The following is a 19852-nucleotide window of genomic DNA, read 5'->3' on the forward strand; positions in this document are numbered from 1 at the left end:
CTTTTCCCAGGTTAGCAATATGTGTAGGATGCTCTCTCATGGTGCTGGGCAACGGCAACCAGCCTCAGCTTCCAGACAACCATGGTCATGAGGGTAAACAACTGATATGCCAACAATCATTCTGAACCCATATGACCATTCTGTTCGCCACTTCCAGTACCACATTCAATAAATTACATGAGATATTTAACACTTCATCATGAAGTTGGCTTTGTGTTGGATGATTTTGCCCAATTGTGTGCTAACGTAAGTGTTCTGAGCACATGTAAGGTAGGCTAGGCTGAGCTCTGGTGTTCAGTAGGTTAAATGTGTTTTCAACTTACAATGGGTTTGTTGGGACATAACCTCACCATAAGCCTAGGGAGATGTATATGCTACATTACAGCAGAGTTTGATTGTGTGGCTTGGCTAGTGACTTCAGCCACAAGAAAGTCAAGTCACACATGGAGGTTGTCCTTCCTTCCTGTTACTAGAATAAAAAGATACAGAAAAGAGACACGAAGCAAACCCAAGGCTTGGAGCAGAGCTATAACAGGGACAACATTAACATGAATGAGAAATAAATTGTTGTAGGGCAAGCAGAGTCTGAGGTTGTTTATTTACAGGATACCCCAACTAAAGGTAACGAATACAATTACATATGCAAGGAGATTTATTTTCTAGTGATCTTTTGTTATTGATTTCTGGTGTAATTGCCTCTATTTTTCCAACCATTTGAAGTTTGTCAAGAATTGCTTTATAGCCAAATATATACCCAAGTTTTATAAATAGTAAAGAATATGAATATGAAAAGAATATGTATTCTGCAGTCATTGGATGTAGTGGTTTATTTACTAATATGCCCAGTAAATTACATTTGCTCATCATGTTGTTCAAATTTTCCACGTGCTGACCAAAGTTTGTCTGCTTATCCTATGAGTTATTGAGATCCATATATTAAAATGGCCAATTATTGGGGTGCCTGGGTGGCTCAGTCAGTTGAGCGACAACTCTTGATATTGGCTCAGGTCATGGTCTTGAAGTTCATGGGATGGAGCCCCGTATTGAGCTCTGTGCTGATAGCACAGAACCTTCTTGGGATTCTCTCTCTCTCTCTCTCTCTCTCTCTCTCTCTGGCCCTCCCACACACTCCCTCTCTCTGTCTCTCTCTCTCTCTCTCAAAATAAATAAACATTTTTTAAAAATAAAGTAGCCAATTATTTTGGTTTTGCCCCTTTCTCTTTGTAGTTCTCTCCATTTTTGTTTTATACATTCTATGCCTTAATTATCAGGTGATTCAAAGGTAGATTCATCAATTACTCTGGTAAATCGAATCACATAACTCTGGTTATCATTACAAAGTATTTTATTTCTAGTTATGGTTTTTGTCTTAAAATCCATTTTGTTCTATACAAACACACCCACACAAGTATCTCTACTAGCTCACATGGGGTTTTTACTCTCCTCCGACTCTCAAACCTTTTGTCTCCTTATGTTTTAGATGTGTCTCTTATAAGTAGCAGATAGTTGGGTTTCATTTTGGTTTTTTTTTAATCTAGTCCACTAATCATTGTCTTTTAACCTAAGCACTTAGTCCATATACAGTTAATGTAAATTCTGATATATTTGGATTAACATCTATTATATTACTGTTATGTACTTTCTTCTTTTTTTATTTAACTCGAGAATAATTAACATACAGGGTTATATTAATTTCAGGTGTACAATATAATGATTTGACAATTCTATACATTAGGCAGTGCTCATTACGATAAAAGCCCTCTTTTTTCAATTTTTTTTATTTTTGAGAGAAAGAGACACAGTGTGTGCAAGCAGGGAAGGGACAGAGAGAGAGGGAGACACAGAATTTGAAGCAGGTCCCAGGCTCTGAGCTGTCAGCACAGAGCCTGATGCAGGACTTGAATTCAAGAACCGCAAGATCAAGACCTGAGCTGAAGTCAGACACTTAACTGACTGAGCCACTCAGGGGCCCCACGATAAGAGTACTCTTAATCCCCATCACTGATTTCACCCATCCTCTACCCACATCCCCTCTAGTAACCATTAGTTTGTTCTCTATAGTTAAGACTCTGGTTTTTTTATTTGTCTTTTTTTTCTTTCGGTTTTTGTCTCTCATTTGTTTTGTTTCTCAAATTCCACATCTGAGTGAAATTATATGTTCCATATGTGTGTGTGTGTGTGTGTGTGTGTGTGTGTGTATGTGTGTGTGTTCTTTTTTCTTTTTTTCCTTCTTCTGGACTGACTGAGCATTTCTTATCATTTAATTTTCTTACACTCTTTAAGAGTGTAAGGAGCAGGTTATATACTATTATTTAAGGTATATATTATTTTTCTATTCTTTAAGGTTATATATTATTTTTCTATTCTTTTACTTTTAGCATGCTACACATTAAAAATTACAATATGCATCTTGACTTGTCAAAATCTAATATAATCATTATATCTATATTTTTCCCAGAAAATTCAATATTTCACCCAACTTATATGTTATTATTGACACGTGGTTTTTTTTAACTTTTTATTTTTAAGCAATCTCCACACCCAACGTACGTCTTGAACTCACAACCCCAAGATCAAGAGTAGCATGCTTTATCGACTAAGCCACCCAGGTGCTCCAAACTGTATTTTATTTTAAAACTTGGGGCACCTGGGTGGCTCAGTCAGTTAAGCATCCAACTTCGGCTCAGGTCATGATCTTACAGTTCCTGGGTTTAAGCCCCACATCAGGTGTTCTGCCGTAAGGGCAGAGCCTGCTTGGGATCCTCTGTCTCCCTGTCTCTGTCTTCCCCTTCCCTGCTCACATGCACACACATGCACTCTCTCTCAAAAATAAATTTTAAGAAAACGACATTAAAACTCTACAGTTCATGTTTTTCTAGATTACCCATTTATTTGCCCTTTTCTTTATTCCTTCCTTTATTTCAAACATTTCACATGAGATCATTTTCATTTTGTCTAAAAAAATAAAATGTGCTTTAGAATTTCCCTTAGTGAGTCCATGGATAATAAACTCTCTCAGTTTTTGTTTATCAGAAAAGAAAGAAAGAGAGAGAAGAGATTTGTTTTAATTTTATCCCCATTTTCTTGTCCAGATATTTTGTAAGTTAGAAATTATTGTAAACAGGGGTGCCTGGGTGGCTCAGTTGCTTAAGCAGTCAACTCTTGGTTTTGGCTCCGGGCATGATCTCCCAGTTCATGGGTTCAAATCCCACGACTGTTAGTGTAGAACCTGATTCTCTCTCTCTCTCCCTCTCTCCCTGCCCCTCCCCAGCTTGTGCTCGCTCTCTCTCTCTCAAAATAAATAAATAAACTTAAAAAAAGAAAGAACTGTAAACATAAATAAGTTTACAAAACTAGAATGAAAAAACTCTTGTTTTCTTGAACCATTTGGAAATAAGTGGCCGACATGATGCCCTATTCATACTTAAACATTTTAATGCATAATCCTTACCAACAAGGACATTCTCCTACATAATCAAAATACAAACATGAAAATCAAGAAATTAACATTCTCCATTACCACCATCTAATCTAGAGAACCACTCAAGTTTTGCCAATTGTTCCAATAATATCCTCTGGAAAACTAGAAGATGCAAATCAGATGACATGTTGCATTAAATTGTCAGTCTCTTCAGTCTTCTGCAATCTGGAATAGCTCCTCAGACTCCCCTTGTCTTCCAGGACCCTGAACTTTTTGAAGATTACAGGACAATTATTTTGTAAAATGTAGACTGTCCCTCAATATGGGTTTGCCTGATATTCCCTCATGGTTAGATTCAGATTCTGTGTTTTTGGCAGGAGTACCACAAAAGTGATGCTATTTTCTTCTTGTTGCCTATCAGATGGTACCCAATCGAGATGTGTGTCATTACTGGTGATATTAACTCTGGTTACTTGATTAAGGTGGTACCTGCCAGGTTTCTCTACTGTATAGTTACTCTTTCTCTCCTGGTCATTAATAAGTATTTTTAGGAACCATCTTAATATTGTATATTTGTCCTCACCTCATCAAACGTTTGCCCTTTGGTTCCATCATCCATTAATATTTCTTTGCTGAATTAATTATGATGATGACGGTTGCCAAATCGTGATTTTCTGACTCCATCTCTACTCATTGGCACTGTACTGTAAGAAAAACTTTTCTTCTCTCTTCATTTGCTTATTCATTTAGTTAGTTATATCAGTATGGGCCCAATGATTCCTACTTACTCAGTGGGTTAGAATCCATTAATACCATCATGTATTTGGGCACCCAAGGTGTCCCAGATTTGGCCAATAGGAGCCCCTTCGAATTGGATATTCTAGACTCGTCTCAGATGTTCTCTGCCCTAACCCTGGAGTCAGCCATTTCTAAAAAATTAAATTAAAAAAAAAATTGGTCCCTTTTACTAGAAAATAGTATTTAAGAGCCAAGATCTGAACTTCAAGTATGCTTATTGTTATTAAGTTGTTGCTGCTCCTGGGCACTGTCAGTAGTCAAAGCTAAGGAATACACACACACACACACACACACGCATTTACATATGTATTGGCTTTTCTTTCTATTGAAAATCATGATTCACTTTAATACCTCAATTCCAATCTAGTTTTCTATCTTTCTGTATTGCTAGCTTCCTTCCTTGACAGTGAGAATGCTGTCTCCTATTTCTTTCTTTCTTTCTTTCTTTCTTTCTTTCTTTCTTTTTTTGATAAAGTTATGGGCTGAACTGTCTCCCCAAAATCCATATGTTAAAGTCCTGACCCCTCCAGTAGCTCAGTAGAATGTGACTGTATTTAGGGATAGAGAGCCTTTAATGAGGTGATTAAGTGAAAATGAGGCCATTAGAGTGGCCCCTAATCCAACCTGACTGGGGTCCCTATAAGAGGAAATTTGAGGGCACCTGGGTGGCTCAGTCGGTTAAGCATCCAATTCTTGATTTCAGCTCAGGTCATGATCTCACGGTCGTGGGATTGAGCCCCCATGTCAGGCTCCTCGCTGGGCACCGAGCTTGCTTAAGATTCTCTCCCTCTCCCTCTGCCTCCCTTTCCCTCTCTCTCTCAAAAAAAATTTAAAAAATTAAAAAGAGGAAATTTGGACACACAGAGAAACACCAAGAATGTGCACAGAGGAAAGACTGTATGAGGACACAGTGAGAGGGTGGCCATCTGCAAGCTAAGGAGACAAGCCTCAGGAGAAACTAACCCTGCCAACGCTTTAATCTTGGACTTCTAGACCCTAGAACTGTGAGAAATAAATTTCTGTTGTTTAAAGCTACCCTGTCTGTAGCATTTTGTTATGCAGCCATAGCAAACTAATGCAAATCAATTGCCCTTCCTCCCGCCCTCTTCCACCCAATATGTAATCAGTCTCCTATCACTGCCCCTCACATACTCCCAGCCCACCCCTCAGCCAAGAAGCTATCCTCCCTACCCCACTCAGGCTCCAACACCCCATACTGGGCTGACCCTGCTGCCACTAACATCACTCACATCGCTCCCCCATGTATATGGCCCACCTCACCCTACCTAGGCTGATTCCCCATGATGGACCATCCCAGCCTCTGCTGTACCCTCTCCCCCGTACTGGTGCCCTCCTCGCTCCACTCAGGCTTTGCCACCTGAGGCCACTGACGTCCTCATCATGTGGATGTTTACCTTGCTTAGTCTTACCCACTGACTTTTGGACTAAATCTCACCTTTATTCTTGCAAGATATTTTTACCTTTTCCAGGCCAGCTTTCTCTGGGCATCAATGTCAACTAGAAGAACAGATGAGGCTGGATGAGGCTGCAAGGATGTGTCCAATTTATTATATATGTTGCCTAGACCTGAGTCAGCAGGACAGACCTGCAGAAATCAAAAAGGCGTCAAGCACACAGACCTGGCTTGATAGTTATACAGTATAAAAGCCTCTCTTCCTTCTGGTTCCACTCCTGACGCTACCCAGGTTCCTACCTGGCACCTTCCTCAGGGTGGTCTGACAGTCCTGGTTCCCTCCACTGTGGTGTTATTATAATCCGGGGACCTGGACGTTTCCTCTCTCTTGGGTGCTGATGATGCCAGGTGACAGTGAGGAGATCCAAATCTTTCTTCATTTTCCTTAAACTTTTATAGAAAGAGAAGCTTAAACTCTGGGGGTCTGCTTTTTTTTTTTTGAGGCCTCTTTTCCTACGATTTTAAGTTACATCTACCCATTTCTAAAACCTTATTAGACCTTTTATATTTTATTTTACAGCTCATCAGAATGGGCATGAACCTGCAGAGATTTGTGTCAAGAACAATGAGATTGCAGAGAGTAGCAGAGCTGAGAGATGACAGAGGTCTCAGGAGGTAGAGAGAAAGTCACCTGGGTTCCCGACATTCCAGTTTCTAATTCCAGTGCCTCCTTCCCATAGATACCACGACCACCCCCAGAATTCTTCCACCAACACCTACTTTGGCTTGTGCTAGCCTGATTGGGACTCCGGGGCTTTGCACAAAGAAGCGGTCTAGGACTTTCATTTATCTGCAAATCTCAGTCCATCCAGCCAAAGACATCCCCATGTAAAACCAGCACCTACAAATGCTTTGTGCTGGAGGGTCCAGCCTGCCTTAAGTGAATTCTGAGAAGCGCCTATCTCTGTAGCAATCTCTTGCTCATATAAATCCAGCATTCTCTGCCAACCAACTAGCCGTGCACAATCTCCGTGTTTGTAGAGGCTGGTTTAGTGAGGGAACCAATGGATTTTTGTCACAACATATATTCTGTGTAGATTGCACCGTGAAGGGCCCTATTCATTCTGAAGATCTCTCCGACGGCTCAGCCAATCCACAGCGCCTACAATGCATATTTATGGAGCACCGGAGAGTGCAGTCTCAGACAAGGAAACCAACTCAGAGCTTGTCCCTTAATAGGGCACCGCTCAGGTTGCTACCCCTTTAGGCAGTGCGCTTTCATTTGTGCTACCATATTACCTTAACTTACTCAAAATTTCGGAAACCTGAAAAATGACTCTAAATCGCAGACCCCAGTTCCCTTATCTCACTCATTTTTATTCCTCTTGGAATTTATGTCCTGACTTCACAAGTCTAAGAGTGATTGCTCTGGCTGCCTGCACCGCACGACCTGCTGGGGGCTGGAAGCCCCAGCTGTGCTTTCTCTGCCGCTCACCCTTCCCCTGGCAATAAACAGAACTCTATTAGGGCTTCCCTAATGGCTCCTGAAGCAATGGGCAACGTGGCAAGCTCATTAATAGTGGCACTATCACCGTGGGGCTGGAGGGAACAAATGTTTATTCGGTTCCAGAAAATGAGCCAACCCCACCATTAGACAATGCCCACGGAGGCGAGGTGAGAAGAAGCAATTTATAGAAAGAGAAGCTTATTTTGCAAGATGAAGTGGTTGAAGCTGTTGCAGCAGAAGCCCACCGTGGCTGACACTGAGCCTTGGAGGCAGGAGCTGCGCCTCTGGAGGGGGGAGCGGGTAGGAAATCACACCCATGCCTCAGACTGGGAAGACAGATCCCTGGACAATCTCCCTCAGCAATTCTCCTTTGCCTTCCCGGCTTTTTCTCAAGGAGATCCAGCTAAGCTGCTGAGATCCCCACTGTGTAGAAGAAGAGTTTTTTGGTTGGGGGGTGAGGGTAGGGTTTGCATTACGTTTCACTGAGCTCTCCAGTGCTCATTGTGGGTCAGGCGCTGTTCTAAGTGCTTTGTATGATACAAGTGCATTTGATCCTCACACTGAAGTAGATATCTTTGATATCCTCCTTTTTCAGTTGGGGAAGCTGAGGCTCAGAGAGACATGCCCAGGGTCCCACAGCTAAATTGTTAATGGAACAGGAATTTGGACTCAAGCCAGCTGGTTCCATAGCACACAGTCTTAACCTCTAGGCTGTATTTCACGTGATGGCTAATAATAATAGGCAGCATTCATAAAGCATCTTCCTTCCAATACACAAAACACCTTCAAGTATGTTGTCACACTTATCCATAGTGTAATACTTTTCTAATCTGGAAAGGTGGGGTCTAGGTAGTCAAGTAAGGCACAGAACAAAGAAGAACTTAATTTTGCGAAAGCCTGTGGCTTTCGGTATGGATTCATCTGAGAAATGGAGGCTGAAGAGGTCCCTTACTTTAGCCCTCTTGGGTTATCTGATTTTCTACATGCGTGATCCCAGAAAACAAACAAAAGCTAATCCAGTCCCTTATGTCCTCTCCTGAGGATGGGAACAACATGACCATCTGATTTTTTAAAAGCCACTCCAGGCACATGCATGCACAGGTTTCTTGATGAAACCGGTTCTGCTGCTTCGAGTCTTCCTGTAGTCTCCTAAGGCTACACTGAAGCCAGTTCTCCCCTACTCCCTTCCTCACATCCCCTGAAGGCAATCCCTCCATCAGTGTTAAACACAAATTCAAGTGCAGAAGAAACCAGGAATGCAGTTTGGAACAAAGGCATGCCTCGATTTTTTTTTTCTTGCTCTTACTCTGCAGGATCTTTTTTCCCTTCTCTCAGTCTATATTTTCTTATGTCTACAAAGCTGTTGTCACTGATAAAGCCAGTCATGGGAAACAACGTGCATCCTTTTAATATCCTTCCAGCTTGCCAAGGAAATGAGCGATGCTGATAGAAGCTATGGCACAGAATACTCTTCCCGCAGGTCCCTTCTCATTCTCCAATCCAGGCCACCCTGGGAAGACCCCAGGCTTGCAAATGCTTAGCAGGGCGGGAGAGGAGTTTTAGAAACTATTTGAAGAATCCTCTAGATGGAAGCACAATTCTTGGCACAAGTAGACACGGTAATAAAAGAAGGTGGAAAAAGTAAGCAATGGCTTGTGTTTCCAAAAAAGGGCTCCATCGACTCCTAATGACTGAGATCCCTCCCTGGGGGGAGGAGAGTAGAGAAATGCACAACTGAGGATGAAGCTTCATGAAGGAAATACAGTCCGTATGGGAAAAAAGCCCAAAATGGAATTACTTGGATAAACTGGATGCCTGGGGAGGTGGGGGGTAGAGTCACAACAGTATGCAGACCACCCACTTTATTTTTTTTTTGAAGGTTTTATTTTTATTATTTTTAAAATATAATTTATTGTCAAATTAGCTAACATACAATGGACACAGTGTGCTCTTGGCTTCGGGAGTAGATTCCCATGATTCATCACTTACATACAATACCCAGTGCTCATCTCAACAAGTGTCCTCCTCAATACCACCCCTTTTTTTTTTTTTTTAAGGTTTATTCATTTTTCAGAGACAGAAAGACAGAGCGTGAGCTGGGGAGGGGCAGAGAGAGAGGGAGACACAGAATCCGAAACAGACTCCAGGCTCTGAGCTGTCAGCACAGAGCCCAACGCGGGGCCCAAACTCACAAGACGGTGAGATCATGACCTGAGCTGAAGTTGGACGCTCAAACGACTGAGCCACCCAGACGCCCATCAATGCCACCCCCTTTAAAACACAGCACAAGTAGGGGCGCCTGGGTGGCGCAGTCGGTTAAGCGGCTGACTTCAGCCAGGTCACGATCGTGCGGTCCGTGAGTTCGAGCCCCGCGTCGGGCTCTGGGCTGATGGCTCAGAGCCTCGAGCCTGTTTCCGATTCTGTGTCTCCCTCTCTCTCTGCCCCTCCCCCGTTCATGCTCTGTCTCTCTCTGTCCCAAAAATAAATAAACGTTGAAAAAAAAAAATTTTTAAACACAGCACAAGCTACTTAGCCCTCAGGTCTGGGGCAGGACAAGAAATGAATCCATTCTGCACTCAATTCCAGAAAGACAAGCCTGGTTAACGTTTTCCTTTTTTAAGTGATCAGAGTGAGTTTTTGAAAATCATATTGTGTAAGAATATACACTGACCTGAAAAAAAATAGCTCACAAAAATTGTTTAAACAAAAAGAGTCATTTTCTTAAAGAGCCCTTTCCTGAAATACCATCTAGCTCAGAGGGTTCAAGAGACTTGAGTGATGGAAATATTAACAAAGGTGGAAGCAGGGTAAAGAGAAACAAGACCATTGGGGCACCCACCCACTAGCAGCAGTGAGAAGCTATTACTACCAGAGGGCTTGAAAGGACAAGAAGAAGATATGTAATTTCTGGAGCCTAGTGAGAGCTGAAGCCCAAGGAGGGGCCACTGCTGGAAAATACATCCCAAAGCAGGGAGATTTCTCTCTCCTTCACCCACCTATCTCCTACTGGTTGAACTCCATCACAAAGCAGGCAGTAGAGAAGCCAAATTAATGCATTGTGTAGGTATGCATGGAGCAGGGCAAATAATGTTGGAGAATGGTACATAAAGAGAATAACCCACACATCACCAATCCACAGTAGCACCCCAGTCCCTTCTTATCACTTTATCCTGTTTTATTCTTTCATTGCAGTTACCATTACCGGTTTTATCTTTATGTCTTTGTTCCTCCTGCCCCACCATTAGAATGTAAGCTCCTTGAAAGCAAGGATTTTTGTCTGTCCAAAACTATATCCCCACATGGAATGTTGCAGCCCAAGAGTGAGGAAGGCATCCTCCTTGGAGGGGGGTGGAGAGTAAGGCCCAGCACGGGTTCTCAGAGCCTGTGTGGGGTTGGGAGGGCATCAGCACTGGGAAAGGAATGGTGGCAGAGAATCCTGTATGTGTGGCTATATCCAGAAGAATTGATCAAATAAGTAAGCAAGTTAAAGATAATTCACTGTTAGAGAAGAAGATACAAATATGGAAAGGGAGAAAACTTGTATGAGCCCTGCGATGATGGACTGGAGTTGGAGGTACTCGTGTTAGTTCATGGTTTTCGACATAGGTAGGTAGGTAGGTAGGTAGATAGATAGATAGATAGATAGATAGATAGATAGATATGCAAGTAAATACAGACGTAAATGTGTGTATGTGTTTATGTGTGCATTGTGTGTGGAAGTGTGTGGGTGTATATTCCCAACTGTGACCCTGAGTGGGCCCTACAACAGGGACACCCTAATAACCACAAGTATGCATAGCACTCAGATCTTGGCTTCTAAATAACACTGTCCACTAAATGGTACTAGGACTTCTTAGAGAAATAACTCATTTTAGGCCTGGGGCAGGGAAAAGTATCAGACGAGCCTGCAACATCTTTTGCCCGAAAAGGATGACCAAAGAATAATGAGGACATGTCAAAAGGACACAGAGGTCAGTTTGAAGAGCTTCTACTACCAAACTGGGACTATTTTAGCATAAAAATAAGTAATGATGAGAATGGATTTAACCCACGAAGTAATGTTAGGAAACTCTGAGTCCATTAATTAAAATAGACTAATTAATTGAATGCTTGATAAAGAATAGGACATTTACATAGACTCACAAATACCAAATTACAAAGAAAAAAAAAAGTAACCTTGTACTATGGTTATGTCAGTAAGATGTTACCATTGGGGAAATTATATGAAGGGTACAGGGACTTCTTTATATTATTTTTGCAACTTCCTGTGAGTCTATAATTATTTCAAAATTTAAAATAACCTTTAATTTTATTTTTTTAATGTTTATTAATTTTTGACAGAGACAGATACAGAGTACAAGCAGGGCAAGGGGCAGAGAGAGAGGGAGACACAGAATTTGAGGCAGGCTCCAGGCTCTCGAGCTGTCAGCACAACGCCTGATGTGGGACTCGAACTCACAGACCGTGAGATCATGGCCTAAGCCAAAGTTGGATGCTTAACCAACTGAGCAACCCAGGTGCCCCTAATTTTTTTTTAATGTTTATTTATTTTTGAGAGAGAGAGACGGAGTGTGAGCAGGGAAGGGGCAGAGAGAGAGGGAAACACAAAATCCGAAGCAGGCTCCAGGCTCTGAGCTGTCACCATAGAGCCTGACGTGAGGCTTGAACTCATGGACCGCGAGATCATGACCTAAGCCAAAGTAGGACATTGAACTGACTTTAGGTGTCCCTAAAATAAATTTTAATTTCAAAAAGAGATTAACTTTACATTAGAGAAGCCTGTCTGACATTACTTTAATCAAGAAGTGAAAGTTAACATCATCCATAATGGGACAAATCAAAATTATGTCCCACCTTACAGGATGCAATGAGAATACAGTGTCACCTCTATGCTTTCCTTGTTGAAGATACAGTCTGAATCTAATCCTGGAAAATATAAGACACACCCAAAATGAGGGCCCAAATTGAGGGACATTCTACAAATTAACTGGCCTGCAATCATCAAAAGCATCAAGGTCATGAAAATTAAAGATTGAGGAATTGTTCTAGACCAAAGGAGATTTGAGACATAACTAAATACAGCATGTGATTCTGAACTGGATCCTTTTGCCATAAAGAAAATTATTGGGACGATGGGTGATTCTTGAGTGGGGCCAAGAATTGGATGGTAGCAGTATAAAAATATTAATTTCCTGATTTTGATGGTTAAATTGTGGTTACAGTATAACCAATATATACATATTTTAATATATACATATTGGTTATACTGTAGAAAATACAAACTAAGAATATTCCAGTGGGAAATTTCTCTGTATTATAGTTGGAATTTTCTATTAGTTCATGATTGTTTCAAAAAGAAGTTTTTAATTATTAAAAAAATACAACTACATCCCCATTACCTAGAACAGGCATTGCATTCCCAGTACTCAATAAATATTTGAACAAATTAATGAACTATTAAACAACTTCAACAAACGCATGCTTAGAAATAAAGATATCGAAATATTAACCGTAGTTTTTTTTCAAGGAATGGATTTATCATAGGTCATTTGGGGCTTTTTTTTTTTTTAAACTTTGTGCTTTTCTGTTTCTTAAATTTTTTCATCAGGTGTGTATTATTGTTGAATTGGTCAAGCTGTTCACTAGCTAAGAATGACATTTTAGAAGCACCACGAGTCTTGTCCTTGAGTTTGGGGGTTCCAACATTTGATATTATCAGTTACTTGGACCAGATCCTTAGAAACTGCTTCAGTCCATCCAAGTACATAGAATACCAATTTTTTATTATTACTGGGATATATAACTTCCTAGTATCTAGAATATTCTTGCCCATTACCCAAAGCTCCCTCCCTTCTAGAATCATGTTTCCTGGGTAGTAGAAGCAGTCATCAGCAGTTTGGTGAACATAATGGTACAAAGAGCGTTGGAGAGTCTTGTAGAAAATGTAATTCACATTAGGGAAAGGACTGGAGAGTTACTCTAGATGCAGATTTCCAGTGAATAAACACTGAATAAATATAAACTACTGAATAAATATTGACAAATTCTGACTACAAGGATACTTTTTCTGTGCTTGTGGTGGACTGCTATCACTTGATTGATGTGTTAATTTCTGTTTCTCCTGTATTGATTATATTTTCCATTAGTGTGTCCATGATGGGATTTGACAGGTATTCTAGTTCCTTTAAGCAAGGCATTTACATTTTTTTTTTTAAGAGAGCAAGCAGGGGAGAGGAGCAAAGAGAGAAGGGTGGGGGAATCCCATGCTCAGTGCAAAGCCCGACTCAGGGCTCAATCCCATGACCCTGAGATCATGACAGGTCGCTCAGCCACCCAGGCGCCCCTACATATCACCTCTTAAAATTAGTAACTTCGGCAGTTGGTTGCTGTACGTAATGTTCATTTAACACTTAAATTTTATATATTTTTTAAATGTTTGTTTATTAATTTTGAGAGAGAGAAGAAGCACACGTGTGTGAGCTGGGGAGGGGCAGAGGGAGAGGGAGAAAGAGAATCCCAAGCAGGCTCTGTAGTGTCAGCACAGAGCCTGACATGTGGCTCGATTTCACCAACCGTGGGATCATGACCTGAGTCGAAATCGAGGCAGATGCTTAACTGACTCAGTCACCCAAGTGCCCCATAAATTTTACATTTTAATAGGCACTATATTCATATGATCAAAATTCAAAAGGCACAATGAGACTTTTGGTCATCCCTGTCTCCTAACCATCCAGGTCCCCTCCCTAGAGGTAAGTGGTATCAGTTTCCTATCTATCATTCCAGGGAGATATACATGCATACACACATACACATTTTTAACTGTATATAATACTTTACATACTGTTCTTCACCTTGCTTTTTTCACCAAGTATCTATCTTGGGGGTATTTTTTTTTTTAAGTTTATTTATTTATTTTGTGAGACAGAACAAGCAAGGCAGGCACAGAGAGACAGAATCCCAAGCAGACTCTGCATTGACAGTGGGCAGGGGCTTCAACCCACGAACTGTGAGATCATGACCTGAGCAGAAATCAAGAGTCAGACACTGAACCGACTAAGCCACTAAGGCGTCCCTACCCTGGGGGTAATTTTATGTCAGTATATAAAAGAACCTTTCTTTTTATTTTTTTAGTGCATAGTATTCCACTATGAATGCACCATCATTTATTTAACTTGTCTCCTACTAAAAGACATTAAGATGCCTTCCAAACTTTTGCTATTACACAATATTCCATGTACCTAAGTCATTTTGCACATAAGCAAATATATTCTTTGGATCAATTCTCAGCAGTGCAATTGCTGGGTCAAAGGTATATGCATTTTTTATTTTGATAATACTGATATGTTGCCAAATTGTCTCCCTTAGAGATTGTAGGAGAGTCTCACTGAGCATTAACTTCTGGATTTTGCCAATCTGGTTATGAAAAGGTTATGTCAGAGGAGTTTTAAACTACATTTTCCTTATATTGAGTGGCACTGAGGATCCTTTCATGTTTTCTTCCTTTTCTGTATATGGCCACTGTTTTTGTTTTTTTTTTTAACTTATCTATTTATTTTGACAGAGAGGTGGGGAAAGAGAGAGAGCAACAGGGGAGGGACAGAGAGAGAGAGGCAGAGAGAGACAGAGAGAGAGGGAGAGAGAGAGAGAGAGAGAATATTAAGCAGGCTCCACTGCAGAGCCGACTTGGGGCTCAATCTCCCAAACCGTGAGATCATGACCTAAGCTGAAATCAAGAGTTGGATACTTAACCAGCTGAGCCACCCAAGCACCCCACTGCTCATTTTTTCCATTGAGTTTATTTGTAGTACTTTATATATTAAGAAAATCACTTCTCTGTAATAGGAATTATACGTATTTTACATCAAACTGGAGTGCTGTAACTTTCAATAGTTTTGAAATAGTTCCAGAGCACTAACTCTGAAACCAGACTGCCTGAGTTTAAATCCTGGCTCTGCCACTTACTGTGTGACCTTGAGCAAGTTACTTAACCTCTCTATGACTCAATTGATCAGTGAATTAGTGATATTAATCGTACCTACCCCACAGGGCTGTTGTAATGAAAAGAATGAATCTATGGAAAGGGCTTAGAAAATATGTGGCATGACAAGGACTATATAAGTATGTTTCTTCTTTTAATGTCAAATTTAATGTTATTAATTTTTTTTTATTTTTTTAACATTTATTTATTTCTGAGAGACACGGCATGAGTGGGGGAGGGGCAGAGAGCGAGGGAGACACAGAATCGGAAGCAGACTCCAGGCCCCGAGCTGTCACCACAGAGCCCGACACGGGGCTCAAACTCATGAGCTGTGAGATCATGACCTGAGCCGAAATCAGATGCTTAACTGACTGAGCCACCCAGGCACCCCAAATGCTATCCCTTTTAGATGCCATTTCAGAGAAAAACTTGTGCTTGCCTTGGCTTCAAATTCTGGAGATAAAATGGAAAAAAAAAAAACAAAAAACAAAAAAAGGAATTGTTTTTACTTTTGATGGTAACATGCACCATCCAGATACCCAGCCTTCCTCAGAACAGAGGGTGCTCAATCCATGGGCACGTAGGCCAAGCAGTCACCACATCTACTCCTCATAACCCTCTTCAGTAAGGGATCATTGTCACTTTGTGAGGTAACTGAGGTTCACAGACAGCCAAATGACTTGCCCAAGACCAAGCTCCCTTTCGGCCTTGATTTGCAAATGTTCTTTGATCTCTCCGTGGTGCGCCTGTAGCGGATCCCCAAGGCAGAACCAGCCCTCTGGCCGGCTGGCTGCCATTCACTCAGCTCCGGCCCCAAAGCCAACTCCTTCCTGCCATCCTCCAGCAACCCTAGCTCTTCCGGCTTGAAATCCCATTTGACTCCTCCCACAGAATTCATCAAGCCTCGCAGATGCTTCCTACTGGGAAATGTGTCTCCCATCTACCCTCTTTTCCATCCCAGCTGCCACCACTCTGGCTCAGCCCTGACTACCTTTCACAGGAACTGTTGCTGCAATAAAGCTCCTCAAGAGCCTCCCTGCCGACGTCCACAATCTTTTCCTCTCCAGTCTCTTCTGCTGTGCTGCCCTGATCTCTCCGAAGCCCAGCGTCAGTCCTGACCCGCCCCATTCTTAAACCTTCGGACCCCTCCGCCCGGTCCGTTCCCTAACATTTGGCCCAACCTACCCGGCTGGTCTTGCTTCCCAGACTCCCCTCCCATGCAGCCAAACGAATTCCTGTTCCGTGAACAGGCTTCCAGTCAGGTTGTTTGTTCAGTTTAGAATTTCTCTCTCTGCCTTCTCTTGTGGGCCGCTCAAGCTTCACAAAGCTGTCCTTTATTGTGACTGTACTCACTTCTCATTCCCCTCGCCACGTCTCCCCTGCTCCACACCCTGCATTTGTTTGTAAACTCCTTGAGAGCAGAAATTCTACCTTATTATGGATTGAAATGCTTTCACATAGAGATACAACTGATAAACCACACAACCCCGTTTCCTAATTGGTCCAGCCACGCATAGGGGCCTGGGTTAAAAAGGCACATGGTGTGCCAGGCCTGCTAGGGAAAACGACCAAGCCTGACCTATTTAATTTCTTTTTCTTTTTTCAAGCCTGGCCTATTTGCACCCAGATCTTCTCACAGAACCGTCCCTTCTGGCCAAGTGCCCATCACAGGTTTCTAGAAGTTCTGCTGGCTGCCAGTTGATACCTGGTACAGAAACAGCATACACAGAACATTCTAGAAATATTGGTATGAACAAACTTTGCGCTGGAGAGAACATCGGAACAGCAGATCAACTTCATTGTTTCATGCAGGCACAAAAAGGTAAAAGACTCGTCCTAGGTCACACAGCAAAGCGGGAAAACAGAACTAGACCTAGAAGCGAGCTTCCTAGTGGCACTTCAGGCCACGCTCCTCTGCACCTTAGAGCCATCTAGGAACAGCAGCCTCAGCCACCTGAGGTCACTGCCCAAGAAGTCACCACCCATTCCTTTTTCTCCCCCATCTAAGAGACTCCTTTCCCCTTCCCTCAACAAAATCTTTCCTCCTCCCCAAGTCTCAGCTTTGAAGGTAGTAGTCCCGAGCGGCGAGAGGATTTCTCCGGGCTGGACCCATCAGCTTCGGGGAGACAAGATACCCGTGGCTGGGTTAGGTACCCACCTATTCCGAGGATGCCGCCTCGGAACTTCCGGGGTCAGAACTCACCCTCCTACCCTGCCCGGCCCCGCCCCAAACGCGTCCGGCCCCGCCCCAGACTCGCCGGCAGACACGCGGCCTCTACGCCAGGCCTGGGCGAAGCCGAACCCCCAATCTCCGCCCCCTCCAAGATCCACCCTATTGGCGTAGACAGTCAGAAGCCACGTCCAATAAGAAGGAAGGGGCGGCCGCCTAGTCCTATCCGCTGCGACAACACAAAAACGGACGCCACTAAGTGGCGGACGCTATACCTGGGTCTTTCCGGGTCCTTCCACGCTTAGCCCGTACTGGTGCCGGTCCTGGGCCCGAGAGAGATCCAGAAGGGACGCTCTAAGAAGTAGGTGTCTGCCGACGAGCGTGACCTTTGGCGTCGGTCCGGGGGCCGCTGCTGCTCCCCTCACAGAGCTCGGGATGGGATGGGCCGCGGGGGAAGGCCGGAGAAAGGGGCGGGGAGCAGCCGAGCACGTGGAACGCCGGCCCGACCGAGGCGTGGGTGGGTGGGGGGCTGGGCCGGCGAACTACCGTGCGCGGGCTTCGTGGGCGGGCACAGCTGGGCTCGTCTCGTCTGGTAGGTTCTTCTGCTCTGAACACCTGCGGGGGGGGGCGCGAGTGTCGCCTCTCTGCGTCGGTCGCGAAGGAGCGTTTTTTTTTAAGCGCTGTTGCTGAAGGTGGCGCCCGACACCTGCCACTAGGTTGGACCGCGGACCCTTGGTGGCGGTTTTCCTGAAAGTTGAGGTTGTGTGCATGCTGAGCGCTTACGGAGTGCTAGGCACTGTGCCGGCTATTTTCCAAGCCTTAAGTTTCCACCCCCACCAGCCCAGTGAGGTGGGCAGGACTACCTTTGTCAGACGCAGTAAGAGGCCTAGTGCGGTTTCGCTAGCCCAGGCTGACTACTGAACTAGTGAATGGTGGAGCCCCGGGTTGAACCCAAGCTTTCCGAGCTAACCTCCGCACCGAGTTGTGTGTTAGCGGGAGAGCCACCTTTTCCTGTTCTCAGGGTCCTGGAAGCCTCATCGCACCCCGCCCCCCGTTGACCTCAGTGATACCCCTTTTCCCCCAGGTGGGCGTGGGGTAGTCTACACCCCTTGTCCTGTGAACCAAACAGCAAGCAGGAAAGAAAACCGGGACAACTTCCTGGGGGAAACAAAATTCCAAAACCCCAAAGTCTGGCTTTAAATAACAATGGAAATTAGAGTTGGAGTGGTGTTCTGTGGGTGACCAAGCCCAGGGGCCTGACCAGCGGGGGTGGGATTCCTTTTCCACCATTCATTGTGTCCTGATGGGTCAGATACTTAGCCTAAGCCTCAGTTTCCTCATTGGTAAAATAGTTAAAAAAAAAAAAACAAAAAAAAAAACCTCAAGGTGGGCTTGGCAAGCTCCTAGTAGAGGCCATTTTGTATTCTGCTTTACAAACCGTTCAGCATTAGCATTTTCCACATTACAATCCAGAGTCTCTATAACCTTAATTACCCTGTTAGAGTTTTAGGATGTTTCTCACTTTTAAATATTATACTGATGCGTAGTAAATCTTTGTTTTTGAGATATAATTCACATACCATAAAATCTGCCATTTTAAAGGGTACAGCTGGGTGGGTTTTGTAGTATATTTAGAAGGTTGTGCGACTATCCCCATGATCTTATTGCAGAACATTTTCATCACCCCAGAAAGAAACCTTGGCCCCATGCAGCCCAGGCGCCTCAAAGGGGCCTTGTTGGGCTCCAGGCCGAATGCTGAGGCCCAGCTGCCAGGGCCTCCCAACCTTGAGGTCTCCGGTGGGGGAGATGGAGCCTGTACCCCATGCTGAATTTTAGCCCTGGGCTGGAGCAAGGAGAATCATGCCTGCTCCCAGTGTGCAGGAAGAGCAGAGGCCCGGGGCAGCCCCACAATCCCACACGGTGTGGAGTTGATCCCACATGGTATGGAGGCGAGCAGGAGCTGTCTTGGGGGAGGGGGAGTGCCAGTTATCAGGAAAACTGGGATATTCCAGCCATAGGCCTTTTGGAGAGCTGTGCCAAATCTTGGCCGCTCCTTTGGAGAGAACTGCCTGACTGTGAGGCAAAGCCGACCTCCGGGTGAGATCCTCCATCAGGCCTCTACAGAGACCCTAGATTTTGAAGCAGGGCCCAAAAAACTCAGGAACTTGCCCAACTTCTGGATTATCCACAAGTGGAGATTCAGACTTGGAGCCAAAGGAGGTGAACCTTTGAAAGCTTATGCAGCCAAGGCAAAAATGAAATGAGATGACTTTACAGCAACTGTTAACAGCAAGGAATGGGGAAGCTAAGCGGAATTAGAAAGGACAAGTCCGCAAAACCACCTGTTGGGTATGTTGTTTCACAGGCAGAACCCAATTACAGACAGCTAGAGTGGGTGCTATCCAAACAGCTTTCATCTGGAGAAACCTATTGGCAGTTCTGAAAAGCAAAAAGTCAAGGATACCAAGACTGTATTTCAGTTCTAGCACTACTGAATTCTATTTCACCTCAAAGCATTACAGATATACACTGCTGCCTACCAAAATACGGCAAAGGTTAATGAG

The 19852-nt window shown here is 43.6% G+C and overlaps 2 protein-coding genes across 4 annotated transcripts in view; one reads left to right on the top strand and one right to left on the bottom strand.

The window, feature by feature from the left end:
* The window catches only part of DPF3 (double PHD fingers 3), a 303086-nt gene extending 285322 nt beyond the window's left edge, over positions 1-17764 (bottom strand). Inside the window, exon 1 of the mRNA XM_053224665.1 lies at positions 17564-17764. The gene's annotated coding sequence lies outside the window, so the exon portion shown is untranslated. The remainder of the gene's footprint in view (positions 1-17563) is intronic.
* Positions 17499-19852, top strand: part of DCAF4 (DDB1 and CUL4 associated factor 4) — a 31646-nt gene continuing 29292 nt past the window's right edge. The window contains exon 1 of one of the 3 annotated variants that reach the window (XM_027066085.2): positions 17499-17649. The gene's annotated coding sequence lies outside the window, so the exon portion shown is untranslated. Of the gene's footprint in view, positions 17650-17806; positions 17881-19852 lie in introns of those variants that run through there. The other 2 variants (XM_027066083.2, XM_027066082.2) reach the window with 2 other exon arrangements.

The sequence above is a fragment of the Acinonyx jubatus genome, chromosome B3 (genome assembly GCF_027475565.1).
Source record: "Acinonyx jubatus isolate Ajub_Pintada_27869175 chromosome B3, VMU_Ajub_asm_v1.0, whole genome shotgun sequence".
Classification (NCBI taxonomy): Eukaryota; Metazoa; Chordata; class Mammalia; order Carnivora; family Felidae; genus Acinonyx; species Acinonyx jubatus.